This window comes from Dreissena polymorpha, chromosome 3 (assembly GCF_020536995.1).
Source record: "Dreissena polymorpha isolate Duluth1 chromosome 3, UMN_Dpol_1.0, whole genome shotgun sequence".
Taxonomy (NCBI): domain Eukaryota; kingdom Metazoa; phylum Mollusca; class Bivalvia; order Myida; family Dreissenidae; genus Dreissena; species Dreissena polymorpha.
The window spans coordinates 30,455,184-30,480,967 of NC_068357.1; the positions used below are offsets into that span (position 1 = coordinate 30,455,184).

The 25,784-nt window shown below is 35.3% G+C and overlaps 1 long non-coding RNA gene across 2 annotated transcripts; it reads left to right on the forward strand.

Moving 5' to 3' along the window:
* The first annotated feature begins 8,595 nt into the window (after positions 1-8,595).
* Positions 8,596-23,878, forward strand: LOC127873495 (uncharacterized). 2 transcript variants are annotated; one of them, XR_008046182.1, is made up of 5 exons: positions 8,596-8,671; positions 18,646-18,794; positions 20,469-20,657; positions 21,701-21,776; positions 23,783-23,878. It is a non-coding gene; the product is annotated as an uncharacterized LOC127873495 (long non-coding RNA). The 2 variants fall into 2 exon arrangements; XR_008046183.1 differs by lacking the exon at positions 8,596-8,671 and adding an exon at positions 8,920-8,934.
* Positions 23,879-25,784: the final 1,906 nt, after the last annotated feature.

Consider the following 25,784-nt stretch of genomic DNA (forward strand, 5'->3'; position numbering starts at 1 on the left):
ATTAAAAGATGATCTACATCTAACAGAAACTGGAAAAAGATTGAAGGAACAAGAATTATTGCTAAAACACGTAGGAAACAGAGGGACAATGGAGTGAGGAAACTGAAAAGAACAAAACAAAAACTTTAACAAGAAATGCTGGATATACAGAGCACAGTTACGTCATTATACGTGAAATAAGAACCTGATGACAACTATAACCGAAATACAGAACTGAGAGTGTCACATAATCCACCATTTATATTGAAATCGAGTGTTCCTATATTTACGGACCCAGCACAATTTAAAGAATGGAACCCGTAAATCGAAGGTATGATCCGGACCAATATTTATCAGAACGACATACTGAAACAGTGAAAACCAAGGAAGGGTTTAACGACATTAAAACCAACAGCAACTTTGGGAGATATTTTATCAACTATGGAACGCAATTTTTGCAATATTAACAGCGGACCGAGTATTATGACGAGTTCTATCAAGCATGGCAGAATACAGATGAAGACAGAACGTCATGGGGTATAAGAGTTGAAGAAATGAAATGAAGTTATGCGCGAAGCTCCAATGCTGCAACCGCTGAGCGACACCATATCATCAATACATGCTGCACCTGCAACAGAAAACAAAACAAGTTTTAAGAAAATGAAAAATGAATATGATGTTGATCTCGATGGAACTGATTTAAGTCTAGAACATAAGCAACAGATTTATCAGTTGTTTAAAAAATGGGATATATTGTTACCGAAACCAAAACTTATATCTGACAAACAACCACAGTGAAACATTTCATCAAACTGACAAATCCAGAATTTTTTAAGGAGCCTTATCGACGAGTACCCCCCGCTCTCTCCAATGAAATCCGAGAGCATCTCCAAGAAATGTTTGAAATAAGAACAATACGAGAATCTCAAATCCATGGTCATACAATTGTGTAATCGTCAGGAAAAAGGATTTAACCGAACGATTTTGTATAGATTTTTGAAAACTCAATGCAAACACGAGGAAAGATATGTATGCAATACCAAACGTTGAGGACATACGACACCTTCTAACAGGATCATGATATTTTTCGAAATTGGACTTGAAATCCGGAAACTGGCAAGTGGAGATAGAGGAAGATGACACGGAAAAGACAGCGTTTTCAGTGGGTGGATAAGGATTTATGAATGTAACCGTCTCCAATTCGGTCTCTTCAACGCTTCCGCAATATTTTGACGATTATTGGAACGCTTTATGAGCGATCTTAACATAAGACATTGCCTAATGTTTTTGGATATCATTATTTTCTCCAGAGACTTTAATACAATGATTTCAAGACTCGACCAAGTGTTCTGTCGTTTGGCTTAAAAATCAAACAATCGAAATGTATTTTGTTCAAGACAAAAACCACTTACATCGGTCACTTAGTGTCAGCAGCTGGCATAGAAGCAGATCCCGTCAAAATAGAAGCAGTAACAAATCGGCCAATTCCAAAGTCTGTGAAAGAAGTGCGCCAAGTTCTCGGCTTCGTTGACCATTGAATAACCTGCTGATAGGCCATCCGACTAAACGGAACTCGTGAAGAAACCAACAAAAACCCAAACCAGTACCATTTATATGGTGATCCGATCAACAAACAGCATTCGAGGAGTTGAACGAACAGTTCACCAATCCACCTATTTTAGGCTTTGCAGATTATACGTTGCCGTTCATATCACATACAGATTCTTCTAGAAAAGGATTGGGTGCTGTCGTGTATCAATGTCAAGACAGACACAAAAAGGTCATAGATTATGCAAGCCGTTCACTCGAACCATTAAAAAAGTATTACCCGGCGCACACATTTAAATTTAAAACGCTGAAATGGTCCATGACTGAAGAGTTTAATGGTCATCTCTACGGCGCGAATGCTGAGGTTATCCCGTGCTTACGAGTGCTAAGATGGACGCGACAGGACAATGATGGCTTGCTGCGTAAGCCAACTACACGTTTACAGCACGTTACCGGGCTGGCAAAAACAACGCCGACCCATATGAGTTAAGCAGGGTAGTTGTACAACCGGACACGATAGCTGCTATAACCAGTGCAGTTATATTAGATTTTGAACAAACGCCCTACTGCTTTAGGTCATCAGTGCCTGAAAGTGACCAACATGAGGCTTGTGATACAGTTCCGGCGGATGTCCTGCAGACATTTAGTTCCCACAATTGGAGAAAGCCCCAGATTGCCGATACAGTAATCTCCAAGGTAATACATCATTTACAAGCTGGCACAAGACCCTCTGTATCTCATTACTCAGAATCATGGACCTGTGTCTTGAAATATAACAGACATTGACCCAGTCTTGGGTTAAAGGAGTGGGTTTGTAAGGAAAGACACAAATATGTGAGCAGGAGTACAGGCAATTAGTTTTGCCAGAAGCATGACGCGAACTTATGTATCGTAGCCTACATGATGACCTCGGCCACGAAGGACGTGATCGGTCATTGTCATTGTTCAAACATTCTTTTGGCCAGGAATGGAACGTTTTGTATAAGACAAGGTCAGTAATTGCACGCGATGCATAAGAAGTGAAACTCCAGCTAAAATTAATACTCTCGTAAACATTGTAAAGTCATCAACGCCAATGGAACTAGTTTGCATAGACTTTTTAAGTTTAGAAAAATCAAAAGGTGGATGTGAGCATATTTTAGTAATCACCGATTATTTACGCGATATAAGTAGGTATTTACAACGACAAATCAGACAGCGAGAACTACAACGAAAGTTTTGTTTGAGAAGTTTTGTCCGGAGCGTCTACATAACGATCAAGGTACAACTTTTATGTCTGGCCTTATAAGGCGAATTGTACAAGTAAGCTGACATCGAACAATCTAGAACAACCCCATATCACCATATGGATAATGAGATGACGGAACGCTTTAACCAAACACTGCTGCATACAACAGAACGATACATATCAGAACTGGTTATTAACCGTACTACTTGATGTTCGGACATCACATAAGATAAGCGATCAACGCCTGATATACCGTCGAACGACAATGGAATGGTGTACCAGAATGAATACAGCCGCAAATTTCGAGATAGACTGGCGACTGTGTATAGTCGTGCGTAAAAAAACGCATTTCAAAATGCAGAGAACAGTAAGAGGGTCTATGACACAATAGCTAGAGCCGCTAAAAAATATCAGATGATTTAGTTTAAGTGAGAATGTGACACAGCGCGGGAAGCAGAAAATCGCAGACAATGGGAAGATGTGCCATATGTGGTAATAGATCAGCCGAACAATGAAATTCCCGGTTCTGACGTCAAGAAAGATCAACCAAACTCTAAACGTATACGAAAGAGTTCAGAGAAACTTGTTGCTGACGTTAGGAATAACGGGGCAGCATAAAAATAAACATCAACAAGCTTCGAGGTATGTTACACCGCAATTACGGTCAGAATCACGTGACAATTATGACGATGAAAGCGTACCCATACGCCGCCCGAACCGCCAGCGTAAAACGCCGAACTGGTACGTTGCGGGTTCCTGTTATATACAGGAAAGGAAAATGCTACCAGTAATAAGAAACAGTGAAGTGTTTGTTAAAGGACAATATATATTGTGAAATAAGTTATAAAGTGTTGTTTCAAAACAATATCTATATATCAGTCTTAATAAGAAATGCAATCGCATAATAAAATTTATGATGGATACTTACCATTCCGTTTTTGTTATTACGAACAAAAGATTAGAAAAACTAATGTTATGAACGTATATGTTTTATCACCCGAGTTGTATGCATTTATTGAATAGATATATAATTAATATCGGGGCGACATTACTGAAGCAGGAGGAATATGTTACAGGGTATAACTAATTATTAAGTTAATATTAAACACTTGTATGTCTTAATACTATTGTCGAGAAGTTTTAGATAGCTGTTATATGAAACCTAGACTGTAACCTTAGTTGTTTTATAATTAACATATAGTTGAATATAACCTATTCTGAATACGTGCACGTAACATCAAATCCTTCACTTTCCCTCCAATATTTAGTTTGTTTGTTGAAAAATGTTTCAGAAAGCCATACTATTTTGGATGAGACATTGTATTATTTGGGAAGGATATTTTGTATTCCTGCAGATAACCTTATCGATCCATTTAACTTGTTACTTTGATTGATTCGATTGTTTGTCGCTCGAACCCAAATACGCAAATAGCGCGTTGTAAGGCCGGCAACAAAAGATAATTTGAAACCAAATATAATAATTAGCATTAAGCTACAATTTGAAATAACATGCGTTGAAGAATTGTGTGTGGCTTAATATACACATTGCCAACTTGGTGAAAGGTCAGAAGGCAAACAAGGTCATGGTCAACTATTTTGTTGATTCAATGACAAATGTTTGTTGATGGTTATATTACTCGATTGGCAATTTAATTAATTTAAGCTCAAATTTTGCAACGTCATTTATAATGACGTTTTCTCGAAATGAGGCTTGCCGAAATAGGACCAATAGTCTCAGAACACGCCACAAATAGATACAAGTATATCCCATTATTTTACTATACTATTTTTATTTATCTCGTGAACCATGTACACGGACACAATCGAAGTCGGGATTAATGATGCAATTCAAGTGTGCAATTTATGCTAATAAATGTTAAGAAATCTCACTAAAATGTTGGCAAGCTATAGTTTTTAGCCAACGTATTATTTAACTGTTATAATATTTCGGCAACTCGACCAATAAATAAAAACACACTGATATCGCTAAACCATCAATCTAGTCCAAAACATATGTTTATTTCGGTGCCCTGTTTTCCCTTTACATAACTATTGTTCCGTAATTTCGACAATCTAAAACTTATATTGACATCAACCTTATTTCGCTATAAACATGAATTTATATGTGTTGGCTTTAAGTAAAGTCAAAAAAATGAACCCTTGATCCGCAAATACATTATTGTAAAACCCATTTGATCTTTTTGTTGTTGATTTAATTGTATGTATGTCTCAGATTCATCAAATTTCATTGTTATTTAGTTATGCTTGACAGTTGTATATAATGCGTGTCATGTGGAAAACTATTGTAATCATGATTATTTTCTAGATATAATATAGACGGTTAATCATCTGTTCAAAGGCAGTATAGATCACAACAGCATACCAAAGTTAAACACGTGGAGAGTTGTTTGAATTCTGGAATGGAGACAATAACGGTAACATTTGGAATTTGAAATGAATAATTTTTCTGTTGATACTTATTCTGAGTAACAACATATAGGTACAGGTCATACCGTACCTTTCTAACATTTTTTTGGATTATTGACTTTTAATAACAGTTAAAAATAAACCGGCCTTTGTTTCACAAATGTGAAAATACCCCAGGTTTAAATATTTACTATGTCTAATGAGAAATAGACACTATCGTAAGGTTGCTTGTTCGAATAGTAATAACAATTATACGAAACGATTCGATAAAGAGATTATGGTCTTGCTTAGTATTGAATTCATTGTTTTATATTTGAGCTTTGTTAACGACTACATTTGTTGTATCTTACCACTTAAATGACGTTAATTTGGTAAATAAGCGTGAAAAGTCCAACTGACACCAGCACAGTAAACATCTGTTATAATAAAAAAGCAGTTGTATGTTAAAAACAATATACTTTTTGTTGTTCGAAATAATGTGATAACAAAATATATGAAACTATGGAATGCATACGACGATTTTTTTTAAACTCTTCCATTAGATGTACATAGATTTATAAACAAGAGTATCCATTCGGCGTCTTGTCATTTACATATATTCTATCGCATGTAGATATTGTTCAAATGTTTTGGGCTAAGCAGACTTTAATTGTTTCATTACAAAAACATATTATGGTAACGTACATTAAACCAAGTTTCCAGAAAATATGTATGCCCCTTCCACTAATCATCAGTGTGCCATTGACAAATATATTACAGTACAAACACATGTAAACTAGGTGTACTAGTATCTATTCATATTAACAGTTTTCGTCTACAAAATATAAAAAAATCCTTAATAATCTGTCTGTTTCACTTACAAATCATTTGTGTCTGTAAGTTATGTGCCACCTGTCCAAATATATGGCATTATGTACATATGACATTTGTATGTTGCCGTTGACTGGTACATACATGCACTAATGTCATACAAACATTACTTACAATTAGATTTTTCTAAACATTGCAATTTCTAGTTCTTATGAGTATACTGCCTATTTGTATTTTAACATAAACATGTTAAACCCGGAAATGCCGCAATTGATTTGAAAAAAAATGTCGTATTGGTATTTATTTAAAGGATAACGAGGTGCTGGATGCCACAGTACAAACATCACATGAGTAAGTAAATAAAATATAAATAAATGTATAAATCAGCTTCTAGTGTGTCAACATTATTTATGTCGAGACGTTTCTAACATATAAAGGCAAATGAATTGCTTTCAGGTATTCATATCAAGAATTATTGGGAAAGATGCCCAGTGATAAAAGAAGACGGTATGTGAAATATGAACTCCTGTTATATATACGTTTTATTAATTTACGTTAAAGGTTAAGTGAACAAAATTCTTCTCACATATTAGTTATCATGAAATTCCAACTAAATGTATGCCTATAATTAGTGGGTTTGGAAGTATTTAACTATTTAAAATGAAGGACTTCTCCTGTTGTAGAGAACAAGGTGAGTTTTTTTTCTGCCAAGAAATCCGTTTTATTTACTTTTATGTAACACCATAATCATTTAGGGATAAGTAACAGCACACACAAACTATACATCAAAACATGACATGTGCTTATATGTATGTGAATGTAATAGGATTGGACTTAATTTATTATGACATGATATGGCATGAAATAACATTTAAGAATTGCTTTTGTTACACTACTGCGATGTACTTCATTAAATGTATCTTTATTCTGTTTGTTCTTTAACAGCGAACTAACTTGGAAAACTATTCAGTCGGTTCTTAATTACTTTCTTGAAAACGAACATATTGATGAGTACGAACTCAGTGCAACTAAGACGAAGCTTCAAGAAATTGAAGATATGAATAAGGCACTGAAAGATGTATTGAAGTAAGTGTTAGCGTTACGGCTGTACAATTTAAATATAATATGCATGAATGTTGTTTTTAAATAGATAATTCATACGCAAAGCTTATTTTATGTAAACACGTATATTTCAATATAAACATCTTGTCTTGAACACGGTTTGCTAAACAATAACCTCTTTTTTTAGGAATACTGTTCGCCCCGAAGATATTGAGCTAACACGGAAAGAGTAAGCCTGAAAATAACATAATAAACTTCGATATTGTTACATACGATGTATTCTATTTACAACTGCTCGATATTCCTGAGTATACACTGAATTAAACAGGTCGAATAGTATTAATTTGGCTTTCAAATATATTGGAAGCTATTTAAGGTACTAAACATAAAAGTAAGCACCGATTAATTATCATATTTATGTCGAACATATCTGTCGATTTAGGATTCAGGAGGATGGGCTACATGCTACTCGCTAGTAACTTAATATTCAAAAATCTTAAACGCTAATGTCCGTGATTTAATAGTCAATTTTACGTTATATGTTTCTGGAGCATGGTAAGTAATTTTTAAGTTCACAGGTTATTGCAACATAACCATATTTTGACAGCAACTATGTTTTTGTCCCGTATCCCGTCTGTGTTTTAATTACAGTCAATAGTGGCGGAATGGGTCGCCCTTGAAAAGCATCCGTATTTGTTAATTTGAAAATAATTCGTCCTTATCTCAGCATGCTTTTAGCAAAAGTGCACATGTCAGTCGACATATGTTACGTCAACAAATATCATTAAATACAATAGACAAATGCATTTTAATCTGCATATGTTTTTCAGCTTTAAAGCAACACTATTTATTTCCTTAGCGAAGGAAACCTGGTCAATGTAATAGACATGAGACATATTTTGATTACCGCTATAACATATTTTACAATATATGTTTGCAATGAAATTGAAATTACTAGGCTCTGGTAAGGAACTTTATTTTTAGGTGCTTATAAATAGTTGTCCAAAGTATGTCCTTTGTCTTCAGAAAATTTCTTGTCTTAGGTAAAGTAAAATATATTTTATCTGGCGACAACTGAATGAAGCTTATACATTCGTTGGGTATGGAAAGCCAACAAACGAATATTTCTAGCGTTACAAATCCATATATAGATTAAAATCTTAAAACCAATAACACTTTGGGCTAATTTACTCAGTCTGTATTAACAATGTTATTCATAATATATAATAGGACTTTTTAGAGGTAGTATTCTATAAAATACTGGATATTGACAATAACAATAGATTGACACTTCAGATTGCAAATAAAGCACCCGATCCTGTTTTATTAGCTACTACTAGTAGAAACTTATTAGACTTTTTAGACTACTACTACTAATAATAAAAGATGCCTTTCCTACCGCGGTAAAATTTATTAGCTACTGCCAACACTAATAAAAGATCACGGTTGGCCTGCTGAATTATTTCGCGGCAGGTCGATACATCTGTAGTCGAGAAGACGCTGGACGACCTGTAAATAAATCTCAAATACACACGCTGAATTATTTCGACCAATCAATCAAAAGCACTCTTTACGGCAACAAAGATGGAGGCATCCAGTTCTGTTGCAGTACCGACGGTAGGCTACGTTCTAAATTTCTATATCATCACGATTAAGTTTTGGCGTATCTGCATGTTTATTAGTAGACTATTTAGCGACTGAAGACAATAACGATTGCTTTCACTGAAATATTGTTTCAAGGAATCTGATTGTGCTATAGACGTCTATTTTGGATTTAAGGCGTTATTATTTTCGACTGACCTACTTTCGCTAGGTCGATCTACACAATACTTTTTACTCAAACCAAACTGAAATGAAAACTGCTGGTGTACCCTAGTATGGTTAGCAACGATTGTACTTTAAGACCGGGATTTCTTTACCAGAGTATCGTATCGATATATTCATTTGTTAATGTTTCTCTTGTTTCATGTTTCGTCCTCTAGCCTTTCGTCCTTTGTTTTTTAAGAAAAGCATTTTAACAAATTTCATCAAACTTCTAATTTGCCAAATCTTTAGATATTTTTCCATACCCCACCCACTATTTTAATGTTTCGTTTTTACCTACTCTACTGTAAACACAATAAAATCAAAATAAAGCATAAACACAAACAAATTTAATAAAAAAAACTAGGCTATTAACAAATCACAAAAAATCCTACCATATAAGTTATGCTTGGGCGAGTAGTTATATAGACCAATTCATTGTTATTGTTTTGATTCCGAATTTTCGCGCATGCGCGATGCGCTGGTAGGCAAAAGCACTGGGTACAGTTACGATAAACATGTCGTATAGATAATGGCACGTGTTTAGTCAATATATCGAAAACATTAACAACAACATCATAACACCTAAATACTATTAAAGATATTGCATTTTTAATGTCAATATTGTTTTATCAATACATGTATTCTTATCTATAAAAAAATATACTTGTTAGTCATTAGCATCAAGGTAAATGTGGTCTGAAGACTAAACACCGACAATATCACAAAACAAAGCTATGCATTAGCCGTTTTATTTCTTGCAGAAGGATTTCAAAAATTACAAAAAATAATAATGCACCCCATTATATTATTATAATTATCAATTATATGAGTATGAAAGTGTGATAAAAAAATATGAGTGAAAGAACAGGGGTGCATTAAAATCTGACACTGTACAACAAAACCCTATTAAAAGCGAAGTGCATGACAGTATTTAAATGTTCATTTTCTTTTAAATTGGATGATTTGTTTTTCGGGTGAATAACACTATAGATGAATCGTAACATACAACTGAAAAACACAACTTCACATGATGCAAATTAACATGTGAATTCATGTATATTGAAATTTCTTAACTAGTGTATATGAGTGACAAATATCTTACATTTTATAATATATATCTATATTGCTTTTTATTTTTCGTAAATATTATTTACCCCGGTAGTCATACGTAATTTCTTGTTTTCATGATGTCGTTTGTGCATGGCCTAACATTCAATCTTCAAACGGAATGACGTAGTTTTAATGAACCGGTATCCGCTAAATACGTTTAATGATTATATGTACATTTACCAATTATTAAATACTTTTTTTTTTAATTACCGGTAAACAGGCTAGTATCTTCACAGCGTACATTTTCTAATTATATATACTGGACAAATTACTTTAAATTTTTTACGATATGTAGCATATCTAATTGAACAGTTGAACTTTAGCGGTATATTACTCAACCCCAAATAACTGCTCAATACTATTAGAAAGAGAAGACATGGTGGTACCATCAATTGTGATTAATAACCAAACTTTCATATACCACCTGTGGTCAGGGACCTATTGTTTGTATAGGTCCCTGCTGTAGTTTATGACACTTTGCTGTTAGTTAAGTAGGGACAATATCTGATCAAAACGAGATAATCGGCTTGTGCCGAACAAAGGGGGCAATTAAACACCGGAATACAAAGGCTAACACGATTTTAAGATTGATGCAAACAATCAAATCAAACCAATTAAATTAAATTAATTTATTTAATGTGTCAAAGTGTTAGTTTTCCTAGACAGACAGACAAGACTTTTTTTTAGTAATTTCCTTTTTTATTTCTATCGTCAACATAATATATTTTGTATATAAAATATTATTATGTTTAAAAATAAACAAAAGTAGTATATATATTGTCTTTTTTCCCGATATAAGTTATGGTACATAGCATCTATAAAGACTATGGATGGTGTGAAAAATATGTTATAAACAGTTTCAATTTCGATATATATTTTATTATATTATATTTTATATATATACAAGGGAAAAAGTGTATACATGTTGCTTTAAGCTAGGTGAAACTATGTCACAAAGTATATTTACTTTTTTTATGGTAGGTGTACCCATTGAGCATAAAAAGCGCACAACGAATATACAATATATGTAATTTATTTTGTGTAGTCGCGATTTATTCTCTTGTTAAATTATATTATTAAAAGGACACAAGAAAATCAATTTATGCTGTTGTTTTTTTCCTGTTTGCATTTAAAAATAAAATATTTTGCCAATAATACTACCGAGTTTATAATGTGTGCATTGATGTAATCAGCTATAGTCAGATTACAGTATGATATAATTGCAAAATTTAGTTCAATGTTTTGGAAGACTTTTTTTAGTTGACTTGCACAATGTACCTCGTCAACATCACAGTCATGTGGTTGATATTGATACGCGCCAGAAAACACATTTTAACAAACACGAGTATGAATAAATCAAATGTATATTGGGGTATATAAGATGAACAACTGGTAAATTACGTTATACGATTTAACAAATTTGATCTGATACTCAAAGATTCCTTAACACTTAAACAAAGTGTTATTAGTTCAGACCCTGTTCTTTAGTTGCAGCAATTGTTCATACTTAATAACAGATGGATTATGGATTATCATAGTGGTAAGTTAATATATGCTGTGTGCATGGAATCGATCTATTTGTTGTTTGTTTTCATTCTTATTTGTTTTAGTACAGTACAACAACTTTTGGGATGTTTAAATCTAAACTCTAAAAATGATCGTATACATATCAAAATATATTAAATAATGTATTTAATATAGATATAGAGCGTGACAATAAATATCATGCTCGATATCTCCCCTTTGATCGTGTCTTTCTTTTGCCTACCAGAGTGGCCCGGATAAAAACACGCAGGTGCGCGTGACGTCACGCGTGAATTGGTCTATATGTGGGGCGAATCCTTATATAATAAGGGGCGAGTTTATATGGGGCGAGTCGTTCCCTATCTGGCTACATACATTACTAGTTCTTTTTGAATGCTCTGAGCTTGTATGGGTGCATACGGAGTGTCAATAGCTGTGAGTAACTATTTCACAACTGTGTTTATATTGTTTCTAAAATTTCACATTTTCGATTAAATGACCCACAGCCTTTTCACAAAATGACCAGGCTAGGGCATCTTCACAAATTTTGGTGAAAAACCCATGCAGTCCCATAATACACTGCTTTTTATATCCCCCACCAACAAGGATATGTGAATCGCAGCCATCCGTCCGTTCCAATTGTGTCCGGAGCATAACTTCATCATTTATAAAGCCAGTTTTATTAAACTTGCTACAAATGTTCCCCATCATTAGATTATGTGTCACCCTTAATTACCAGGTACCTGGCCACATCCAAGGTCAAGGTTACACTTATAGGTCAAATGTCTATGCGGTCAATGTTTCCATCCAGTTCATGTCCATAGCATAACTTCATTTATTAATATTAAGCCAATTTCATTAAACTTGCTGCGAATGTTCCCCATTGTTAGATGGTGTATCGCGCTAAACAACCAGACACTACCTCCAAGGTGAAGGTCACACTTAGGTAAAGCGTCTTTATATGGTACAATGTTTCCATCCAGTTCGTGTCCAGAACATGATGTTGTCATTTATTAGGTGAATTTCATTTAACTTGGCACAAACATTCGGCACCATTATTCAATGTGTCTTGCTTAAAGGGTTTCCTGCCTCCAAGGTAAAGGTCACACTTATATGTCAAATGTCCATAATGTTCTACACTTATTTATGTCAAGAGCATAATTTTGTTATTTTTAGCTTTTGTCCGTCGTGCGTCGTCCATCATCAACATTTTGCCTTGTGAACACTCTAGAGGCCACATTTATTGTCTGATCTTCATGAAATTTGGTCAGAACATTTGTCCCATTGATACCTCGACTGAGTTTTAAACTGGGTCTTGCTGGGTCAAAAACTAGGTCACTAGGTCAAAAAAAAAGAAAAACCTTGTGAACACTGTAGAAGTCACATTTGATGCCCAATCTTCATGTAACTTTGTCTATATGATATGTTGGTTGAGTTCAAAAATGGTTCCGGCCCATTAAAAAAAAAAACATGGCTGCCAGGGGGCAGGGCAGTATTTCTTATATAGCTATAGAGAAACCTTATGAACACTCTAGAAGTCACAATTTTTGCCCAATCATCATGAAATTAATCAAAACATTGTTTGCATTGATATCTCGGACGAGTTCGAAAATGGTCCAGATCGGTGAAAAAACATGGCCGCCAGGGGGCGGGGCAGTTTTCCTTATATGGCTATGGTAAAACCTTGTTAACACTCTAGAGGCCACATTTATTGTCCAATCTTCATGAAATTTGGTCAGAAGATTGGTCTGTATGATATCTTGGATGAGTTTGAAAATGGTTAACTTACGTTTGCCTGAAAAACATGGCAGGCTGCCAAGGGGCGGGGCATTTTTCCTTATATGGCCATATATGGCTATAGTAAAACCTTGTAAACACTATAGAAGCCACATTTATTGTCCATACTTAATGAAATTTGGTCAGAAGATTGGTTGCAATGATATCTTGAATGTGTTCAAAAATCGTTAAGTTGGCTTGAAAATCATGGTTGCCAAGGGGCGGGGCATTTTTCCTAATATGGCTATAGTAAAATCTTGTTAACACTCTAGAGGCCACATTTATTGTCCGATCTTCATGAAACTTGGTCAGAAGATTCATCCCAATAATAGCTTGGACGAGTTCAAAAATGATGCAGATTGGTTGAAAAACATGGCCGCAAGGGGGGCGGGGCATTTGTCCTTATATGGCTATAGTAAAACCTTGTTAACATTCTAGAGGCCACATTTATTTTCCGATCTTCATGAAACTTGTTCAGAAGATTTGTCCTAATGATATCTTGGATGAGTTCGAAAATGGTTTCGGTTGCTTAAAAAATATGGCCACCAGGGGGCGGGGCATTTTTCCTAATATGGCTATATATCATGCTGTAGAAAAACCTTGTTAACACTCTAGAGGCCACATTTATTGTCCGATCATCATGAAACTTGGTCAAATGATTTGTCCCAATGATATCTTGGATGAGTTTGAAAATGGTTCCGGTTGGTTGAAAAACATGGCCGCCAAGGGGGCGTGGCATTTTTCCTTATATAGCTATAGTTAAACATTGTTAACACTCTAGAAGCCATATTTATTGTACAATCATCATAAAAATTTGTCAGAAGTTTTGTCCCAATGATATTTTGGACAAGTTCGAAAATGGTTCCAGTTGCTTGAAAAACATGGTCACCAGTGGGTGGGGCATTTTTCCTTATATGGACTTATGAATCTTCATGAAATTTTGTCTGTATATTTGTTTAAATGATATCTTGGATGTGTATGAAAATGGTTCTGGTCTGTTGAAAAACGAGGCAGCCAGGGTGTTCACTAGTCATGAAAGTTGGTAAGAACATTTTGTTCTAATGACATCTTGGGCTGCACAGAACAGGTCAGTTCCTTTGAATCTCAGGTGAGCGACTTTGGGCCTTTCAGGCCCTCTTGTTTAAGCAAATTTAATTAAACTTGGTACAACTTTTTCCCATCATTAGAAGATGTGTCGCGATATAAAGCCAGGTCCATACCTCCAAGGTCAAGGTCACAAAGGGCGAATGTCTATACATTGTACAATTTTTAGCTCACCTGAGCACAATGAGCTTTTGTGATCGCTTTTTGTCCGTTGTGCGTTGTGCGGCGTCAACATCTGCCTTGTAAAATCTTTACAGGCCACATTTATTGTCCAATCTTCATGAAATTTGTTCAGAAGATTGGCCCAATGATATCTTCGATGAGTTTGAAAATGGTAATGTTTGCTTGAAAAACATGGCTGCCAAGGGGCGGGGCATTTTTCCTTATATGGCTATATATGGCTAAAGTAAAATCTTGTTAACTCTCTATAGGCCACATTTATTGTCCAATCTTCATGAAACTTGGTCAGAAGATTCATCCCAATAATATCTTGGACGAGTTCGAAAATGATGCCGGTTGGTTGAAAACATGGCCGCCAAGGGGCGGGGCTTTTTTCCTTAAATGGCAATAGTAAAGCCTTGTTAAAACTCTAGAGGCCACATTTATTGTCCAATCTTCATGAAATTTAATCAGAAGATTGGTTTCAATGATATCTTGGATGAGTTTGAAAATGGCAACGTTTGCTTGAAAAACATGGATGCCAAGGGGCGGGGCATTTTTCCTTATGGCTATATATGGCTATAGTAAAATCTTGTTAACTCTCTAGAGGCCACATTTATTTTCCGATCTTCATGAAACTTGGTCAGGAGATTTGTCCCAATAATATCTTGTTATCTCAGGTGAGCGACTTTGGGCCTTTCAGGCCCTCTTGTTTGTTTAAGTTATCACCCGTCTTGTCGCGTTTTTTTTATAGCTTTTCCGACTGTGTCGGCAACTGAACATACAGCATCGTTTAAGATCTTTTCTATAATGTCTTTCTTAACATTCAACTCCAGCTAACTTTGCAAACAATATGTTAAAAGCGTGTTTTTGCACGCTTTGCAGTTTTTAGGACTCTCTCTGGGCGCTGCCATTGTTTTTTGACAGATAGACTGTGCACGCCGCTTTTATTGGAAAAAATAGCTTTGCAAAACAAACCCGATAACCATTCAATATAAGCACCGAAAAGATCTTTATTACGCAAAAAGAACTCAATAAAAATTGATACGAACCGATGTAAAAATAATATTCGTAACTTGATTTTGTAATTCTTAATGGTACGCCAAGATTTTAAAATAAATACGTAACGGACTTGAAAATAATTCGTAATTACGAAAATACGACCCTTATCTGGAGTTCTGAAATATGAGTTTTAGATCCGATTCCAACACTTTTTATAATGACTTGCACTGAATTGTAATGACCTGTATTGGGTTGTTTTGTCCTGAATCAAATTATTCGATGCCAAGGCCCTGTTGGCAGAGAATATGTATGCAACTGTGAAGTTCTTGTTTTATTTTCAAAACAACCTGTGGCTCTCAAAAGGAAAATTGTTAGCTGATAATCAACAGAAAAGATATTAATAAGGTATAGATCAATATGAATTTCATTTATATGGTGAACCATCATATATTCGCATCCAAAAGCTGATTGAATAAAGCGTTTGTGATTATAAAAAAGTGGGTATTTGGAATGAATTTAATGAAAACATCTAAATGCTAGGGGAGAAATCCGTTTTAGGAAACTTGTATTTTGCTAGGGGAAACAGCCTGTGTTCGGCTGTAAAAAATTGGGGGAAAATTCACTGATATAAAATTAAGAAACTCCCAAAACATTATCAGGAGAGAACACCTTATTATCAACAAAAAATCCCTTATTTAAGGCAAATGACCATTTGCCTAACAGAAAAATAAAAAACAGAACATTAAAACATAAAACACAAAATGTGACTAAATCTGGCAGTGATTTTTGTGCTTTTATTATACCCCCAAAAACAAAGTTTAGGGGGGTATATAGGAGTGAGCTTGTCGGTTGGTCGGTCTGTCTGTCTTTGATCCGTCCGTTATTAGTGTCCGCTCTCCAATTCAAGTTGTTTTCATCCGATGTTCACCAAACTTGGTCAGATGTTGTATCGAGATGATGTCTAGGTCAAGTTTGAATATGGGTCATGCCGGGTCAAAAACAAGGTCACGGGGTCACTTAGTGTGTTTTAAACATTTAGCATGGAGTCCGCTCTCTAATTCAAGTAGTTTCCATCCGAGCTTCACCAAACTTGGTCAGAAGTTGTATCTAGATGATCTTATGGCCATGTTCGAACATGGGCCATGCCAGATAAAAAAACTAGGTCATGGGAATATCAGTGGTAATTTTGAGCAAAAACAATCACTGTCTGGGAACACGGTCTGACCTTGGAAAGGTCAATATAAAGCACTGGGAGGTTAAACAGATTTGAGAGATCCCAACCTTGGTCCAGCAATATACATGTAGTGAATGTACTAATTAGATATAAGAAAAGACACAAAACAAGACAACATTGAAAACTCAATGTTTTTAGAAGCTTGGGTCACCGCCTTGGAAATGTCAAAGGGTCATGTACGCACTGCCGGTTTAAACCAGTTTTAACCGGTTTACAGGAATACCTTACCTCAGACTTGGTCCACAATTGACCATCGTACAAACATGTGTAAATAAACATTGACTTCATAGCATTCCTGTTCAAACAAGCAAATTCGTTGAATTGATATCCACCGCCAATATACTTAAGGACACAAAAGTGTTTTATTTGACACTACAAAAGCATTTTTTTAAGATACAAAGGACCATAACTCTGTTATTAACAGATGTTGTACATTGCCATTTAGCGTGTATCATCCTCTTATCCATATATATACTCATACCAAGTTTCAAGGAAGTCTGCCAAAGCACTTCCAAGATATGGCTCCAGACACAAAAGTGACGGACAGATGGAAAGACGAACGGACCAAAAGATGGAAGGATGGACGGACGGACAAGGCCAAAACAATATCCCTCCGCCTATAGCGGGGTAAAATTAAACAGAAATACGAGAGAATAATAATTTTATTGATTTAATTACACAATGGTTTCATGTGAAGCACCAGAACTGCAACTATTTAAGAAATGATGATTTGAAGTAAATACGAGTATGTACATAATTTAAGGCCAAGCCCAAGGCAGAATAATCGTCCAATTGTAAGGTTGTCCAACGAGAGCTGTGTTTGGTTCATTCACTTCTCTGTTATTGACACTGTTTGAGTATTCTATCGGCTACAGGTAGTTAGGGTGTAGGTCACGATTCAGCTTTTTTTTAGCTCACCTGAGCACAATGTGCTCATGGTGAGCTTTTGTGATCGCCTTTTGTCTGTAGTGCGTCGTCCGTTGTGCGGCGTCAGCATTTGTCTTGTTAACACTCTAGAGGCCACATTTATTGTCCAATCTTCATGACATTTGGTCAGAAAATTGGTCTCAATAATATCTTGGATGAGTTCCAAAATGGTTAAATTTGCTTGAAAAACAGGGCTGCCAAGGGGCGGGGCATTTTTCCTTATATGGCTATAGTAAAATCTTGTTAACACTCTAGAGGCCACATTTTATATAGTCAGAAGTCTGAACTTGGTCAGAAGATTCATCCCGATAATATCTTAGAAGAATTACAAAAATGATGCTGGTTGGTTGAAAAACATGGCTGCCAGGGGGCGGGGCATTTTTCCTTATATGGCTATAGTAAAACCTTGATAACACTCTAGAGGCCACATTTATTTTCTGATCTTCATGAAACTTGGTCAGAAGATTTGTCCCAATTATATCTTGTTATTTCAGGTGAGCAACTTTGGGCCTTTCAGGCACTCTTGTTTAAAAACATTGCATGTTCTGTGCATTTCCAAAAAGAAAAACCATTTTGTCATTTAATAAGACCCAGTTCATTCACTGCACAATTTATGAAGTTATGACTTCTTAAAGGGGGCAACATAAAAACAGCACCCTCCTATTTTGCTCTTGATCTTTCTTTACCTCAGATGTGGAAGGACCTCATAAACTTATTTTGAAAGTTTGCGTTTCCTTAAACTTACTCTATTTTTCACCATTTAAAAATTCAAGAACACATAATAAACTTAAAACAATGTTTGCCCACATGTTGGTCTGGCCCCGCAACAGTCCATATTCTTTCTCTCATACTGCTACCAATGTTCTGCCAAGAGTGCATTTTATGTATAATCATTTGATAGTTAACTATCTTAACACAAAATTTAAAACTCGTAATTATCTTTATGCAGGTAGGACTGCCTAAGGATGGATCAAACAATATTGGAGGTGCAATTTGCGGCATACCGAGGGACACTCAATTACCCCCATGGCAGGGCAGGACCCCCCCCCCCCTGGCCCCCAGTGAATGCCGACTTGTTCTTTTCTGCAATGAAGACTTGTAAGTATTCCACATTGTGAAAACTGGTTCATGGGTTTGTTTCTGGAGTTGAAATTATTGTTTGTGAAATTGTGAAGTAGCCTGCAATCAGCCGCTGTTTTATTAGGTGAAAATGCCCTGTATCTATGAACACTTTCAACACTCCTAAATCAACTGACCATATTTGGATCTTTAAAATTACCTACTTTTGCACTTTAATTAAGAATTATCAAATTCTTGGTATACCAAAATGGTGCATTTCATATGACACCAATACTGCTTGCTACAAAGCTTTCACAGTTGCATGGATTTTATCTTTAAACCTTTTCAAAGACCCACATCACTCAACTTCAGTTGATCTTGACATTGACCTATTTTTTGCACTAAGACTTCAAATGGGCAAATGAATTGATACTGATCCGGCTTCCACCAGGGGTGTCACCATTTATATTTATATTTTAATTTAGGGTCACTGTCACATAACCCGAAATTTAATGTTAAAACCCTTTCATGCCTTAGAAATGTTTGTCATGCTTTAATAACCTTTTTGCGCTTTGGTCATTTTAAAAAACTTTCAAAAAAAATTTGTTTTAAATTAGTGCATGTTCAATGTCACAAGGCATTCAATTTTGCTATAGGTCAGCCCCTGTTTCAACATGGAATGTTGAGTTTCTCTGTGGACACTGATTTATCAGGAGCATGCTACTTAGATACTAAAGGCTTCAACTAGACTATTTAACTGTGAGAAAAGTGGAGCTTGCCATCTGCAGATGGCAATTGTATTATCCTACTAATGTAACCATTGGGAGAATTTTATAGAACCATAGTTTTTCATCTTTGCGTATGTTTTCTGCCATGTCTTAGAAGCTTTTCTTATTTCTTCTCAACGAAAATGCATACAGTCGGAAAGAAGAAAACTTTAAAACTTTTATACATATGAGTCGTGTTCTGAGAAAACTGGGCATAATGCATGTGCGTAAAGTGTCGACCCAGATTAGCCTGTGCAGTCCGGACAGGCTTATCAGGGACGACACTTTCCACTTATATTGGATTTTTGCTAAAAAGAGACTTCATTTAAACGAAAAATGTCATAAAAGCAGAAAGTTTTGTCCCTGATTAGCCTGTGTGGATTGCACGGGCTAATCTGGGACAACACATTACGCACATGCATTAAGCCCAGTTTTCTCAGAACAAGACACATATATACACATACTTCAAGAACAGTCCCTGGGGGCTATACTGAGGACACATATATACACATACTTCAAGAACAATCCCTGGGGGCTATACTGAGGACACATATATACACATACTTCAAGAACAATCCCTGGGGGCTATACTGAGGACACATATATACACATACTTCAAGAACAATCCCTGGGGGCTATACTGAGGACACATATATACCCATACTTCAAGAACAATCCCTGGGGGCTATACTGAGACTATATATCATGTCTTGATATGTATAAATATGATTAACAATGAAGACAGAGAAATATAATAAAGTTTGATGTTTTACATTTCAAATACCGGTAAAAAAACAACTGTATGATTATGTTTTGAAGATTATTTAATTGTACTATATCTATACAAGGAAATTGTTGCTACATGTAGTTGGACACGTAGATTGTTATAACTACTACTTTACCTTAAGTATTGCTGCTCATGCGAGTCAACGTTCCTGCATTACAGGTTTAGGGACGTCTTGGCATCTAAGTGCAGAATTTGAAGCAAATGTGACATCAACCCTCTAGACCGATGAGAGAAACAACACTGAACTTAAATTTCGGATATAACCCTGAACAATTGTCATCAATCACATGACATGCTGCTCACCACTAGAGGAAGACCCCTATTGAATTTGGCTTTGATTCCTCTAAGGTAAAGGTCACATACATACTTCCTTTATGTGACAGCCTTGTTGAAGGGATATCTTAAGTTCTGTCTGTGACTCTTCCTCATATTTGGATTAGTTGTTGCTTACCACTAGAGGAAGACAGCTATTGATTTTGGCGTTAATATCTTGAAGGTCCATGTCACTAGGCCATATTATTAATTTTCTTTATTAGCAACCTTGTTCAAGTGATTTTTTCAGTTCTTTATGCCAAGACGAAGACTTCTATCCAGTTTGGTGTTGATACTCCAAAGGTCAAGGTCACATCTTTACCTGGTATATGGTTTTGTTGTATGAAAATAGTGTCTGAGAGATATACTTAAGTACCTCTTGACACTCTCAACCTAAGTTGCCTGTAACTAACAGAACACAAGGTCAAGCTCACATTCTAACCTTTCTATTTCATGAAGTAATTTCTCATCTGTCCTGGGAACACATAATATGATAATTGTATTTTCATGTTTTTTGCCAAGAAATTTCTATTCAGGATCTTTTATTGTATGGTAGCATATGAACGTACTATTGTACTGTAAATATGCATTTAGGATGGCATGCATGTTTCACAAACATTTTTTATCTGTGATATGAGGCTACTTTGTGATTAAATTGCAATTGCTGCACAAACAGGACAAATAATGATGTCCCCCCTCCTTTTATATGTAGGAATACATTTTAAAAATACCATAAATTTCCTAATTTTACGTGTAATGGCTATACATTTTATAAAAAGCAATCCTTTATTGATGGACTCTTTAAAAAAAAAAAAAATAATTCACAACATGGTCCTGGTAGGATTTCTTTTCTGAAAATAGTGCCATTTAAAGACATTAACTAAAGTGCACTTGCTCATACAGGTTTTCTCGTGCACATTTTATTCAAGAAGGTTTTACTAGAACTTTAATGTTCCACTGCACGCAAGAATTGTCATTATGAAATGACCCCTTTCCTATATATACATATAAGGGTTCATTTTACGAATGAATACTAAGTATTGTTAAATTATAATATTTATACATTAATTAATTTACAGTAACTGACCAGACACTAGAAGGTCCAGGTGCTGATAAACTACACAAGATCAAGTCCTGGTGTACTACACCCTACAGGTATTGGCTTGTGATAAAAGGAGTGGCATGGTTGTACTTTTATATAGGAGAAATATTGTGTATGACATGCATTAAGAAAAGAGATGAATTGTTATGCCTAAAGGCTGGCACATAATTTTTAGCTCGGCTGTTTTTGGAGAAAACCCGAGGTATTGTCATAGCAAGCTCTTTGTCCGCCGTCCGCGTCGTGCTGAAACCTTGACATTTTGCTCTAACATCAAAGTGCTTCCACCTACAACTTTGAAACTTCATATGTAGATGCATCTTGATGAGTTCTACACGCCACACCCATTTTTGGGTCACTAGGTCAAAGGTCAAGGTCACTGTGACGACAAAAACAAAATTCTGACAAACTTTCATTTATTCAAAATTGCACCCACAGCCGAGCGTTGGCACCCGTTATGTGGTGCTCTTGTTTTAATCGTATGTTGGTCAGCACGTCTGTCCACAATTGTGTGTCTCGTTTATATCTTTACAACTTATGGATGGATTTTTAAATAACCTGGCACAAATGTGTAGCATAGTAAGAGGAAGTGTCACGTGCAAGACCCTGGTCCCTGTCTCAAAGTTCAAGGTCACACTTAGCTTTTTAAGGTCATATTTTAAGATTCTACATTGATTGGCCTGTTTGGTCGATATCTTTGTCATTAATGGATTTTAAAATGACATGGCACATATGTAAAGCACAGTATGAGGAAGTGACGCTTGAAAGACCTAGGTCCCTAGCTAAAATGTCAAGGTCACACTTAGACTTTCAAGCTTACCGGTATATTTCATGATTGTGCATTTATAGATGTGTCCAGTCCATATGTTTGTCATTAGTTGATGGATTTTAAAATACCTTGGCACAAATATGTAGCACAGTAAGAGGGAATGTCGGGCTTAAGACCATCCTTATCTCAAAAATCAAGGTCGCAATTAACCTTTTAAGGTATTATTTTAAGTGCATTGATAGGCGTGTCCTGTCCATATTTTTGTCATTAGTGGATGGATTTTAAAATAACGTGGCACAAACGTATAGCACAATATGACGAAGTGTCATGCGCAAGACCCAGTTCCCCATGTCAAAGGTCAAGGTCACACTTATACTTTCAAGATCATATTTCATCATCGGCATTTAAAGGCGTGTTGGGTCAACATCTTTGTTATCAATGAATTGCTTTTAAAATAACTTGGTACAAATGTGTAGCACAGAAGACGAAGTGACACGCGCGGCTCAGGTCTCTTTATGGATTTTGCATTAAGAGGTGCAGCTGGTCTGTCGTGTGTTTGACCAAGGTCCCTATCCCAAATGTCAAAAACCCAGCGGGGGCATGTGTCATCCTCTGGAGTCAGTTCTTGTTTTGTCACAGAATACTAGTATTTTAAAAGAAAGTTCTTACGGACATAGAGATTACCATGTATTTAAGCTGGTATATGACTATCTATAATCTTATGGATATTGATGCAAATTGTCATTGATGACATGGCTAGGTCATGGTCACGAAGAAGTGGGTGAACCTTGTTGCCTCTAAAGACATGGTTAAAGTAAAGTTGTGTTTGGACCACAACTTTGTCAAGCATTATGTGATTGTAAAATAAATTGGCGCAATTGACCACTATATCGAGATGAGGATGTCGCATGAAGCAACCATTTTGTTTATTATTTTTTTAACAATTGTGTGTTTTAGTTTTATTTGGTTAATTGTACAAATATGAATAAGCATGACACGTTTTTATTGTATAATATATGTTATTAATTACCGGAGTCCCTTTAAAATTAATGTTTAATATGATTCTGTACACTTTCAAGTTTTGTTGGGATCAACTTTAGATTTATGGCCTCTTAATTGATGGTAATTGAGGAATTTTGTATGTACGGAGCCATCGCATAGAATTTTATTAATTCAATTGAATTTAATATCATCACACTGGTTGAGATTAAATGAATTTTTTCAGTTCATTGATTGTTTGTTTAAATAAGTTCCATGTGCTATAATTTACTTGACTTTAAATGTCTCTTTCAGTGTTTCTGGCGGCTGGTGGAGCGATTAAAGAAAAGCCATGCTAATGTTGCAATGATATGTATGCTAAACAAAATAAATAAATTTAAAAAAAATGTTTTAATTATTGTTGTTAAATATAATTTATCAAACTTCCTTAGATGCAAAAGCCAGTGTATCGGTTTGATTTCATGGCCACGGTATAATTTAAGTATATTAGCTTTAGAAATTTGGGCATTAAAATGGAAGTTAATATGACATTTACATCATTTGACAGTTTACTAACAATAAAAAACGCGTTATTTATTAAATTGAATTACAGGAATATTGCTAATTCTAATTGCATTGAATAATGAAACAATAGTGATGTTCCAACAACGCCAAACAGAGGGCTATGAACGACTTTATCAACATGATATCTCGTCTGAAGGATTTCGCTCCATGTTAATTATTAAAATGGTAATGGTGACTCATTTAAGGTTTTAACGTATATCACATTTATGAGCCCATTTTTGACAGGATGAGGGTATCACGTGATAGTCAAGATGGTGACGTCCATGCCGAGACAGTTATTTTTTGCCTTTTTATACCCTTATTACTTCTGTTTATTGTTTAAATGACGCTCACTTTCCAGACATATCAGTAAAATAGTGATTAGCGTTTATTTCGTATTTAAATTCGCTTTATATCTCGACTTTACTCCCCGCAAATTTTACTAGCGCAGCCCTAATTATGTCATCCCGCTAAGAAATTTCGCACCGAGTAAAGTCGAGATGTAGAGCGAATATTACTATGAAATATAAGCGATTAACTGTCTTCCTAATATGGCTGGAAAAGTGAGCGGAATAAAAAAATAAAACAAGTAATAAAGGGTGTTAAAAGACGAAAAATACCTGCCTCGTCATGGACGTCGCCATCTTGTTTGTCACGTGATTACCCCCTCTGGGGTACTACACCAGGCTTTTTTTCTGAACTATAATAATGGGTAACACGACTATATGTGTGCCTTACTATAACGCTGTACTTCTGAACAGAGGGAGAATATTGGCATTTCTTTGTGTCTTGACAATGTGATCCTTAAATCGTTAAAAAAAATCAGTGATTGATAACAAATGTAAGCATTTAGTAGTATAAATTGTATACTTTTATAAAGAGTTATTGATGAAGTACTTTGACATGCTTGAATCTTGACATTGTGAAATGTGTTTTGTTAATATCCACCCGGTTTCTGTCCAATTAGTGACCTTTTAATTAAAGCCAAACATGACCACTAAGGCGACATATTTTTAGCCTTTCGGTGCTTTGATTACAAATCATGAAGCTGCTTCATTATTTCCACATTACAGTTAACATACACAACTACTTCACCCATTTGATAGACAATTTCGTTCATTGTAACTTATATCTTGCGCAAGTTTAACATAAGACGGTATTTATATAACTCTTCATTATCTGGAACTGTATTTTCAAGCAATATCCGAATTTATTTTACCCGAATTTAGTATGTAAATATCAATATTATTAGCACCAAAAATAGGAAATATTATAACAAATTAATACAAAAAAACACTATTTTTATGTTTGATAAGAGAGTGGTCTACAATATAAACCCAATACAAGTCATCGGTTTGCACAAAAAGCGTAAGAAATCAAAATTTCATATATAAAGGTTATATTACACTGATTTATCACGCTATTGTAGAATAAGCGTGAACACAAAACTGCATTTTCTAAAACATTACAACAGATGCACGAGTGCTAAAGCCTATATTTAATATTTAATAATAGAAAGTTTCTTTATGCAGTTAAACATAGAAGATAATGCCTTATCTGTGTGTTCACGTGTGTTTGTTTAAATTGAATAAATCAAGAGTTGTCGCGTATTACTCGTTACAAGGCCGTGCACGTCTGACCTTTTGAAATTTATTGTCAAAGTTAATTGTCAAAAACCATTGTGAAATATTGTTATGGGCATTTATATAGAGCACTCGGGTATCCCCGCAACATGACTTTCCCAAACAGGCCT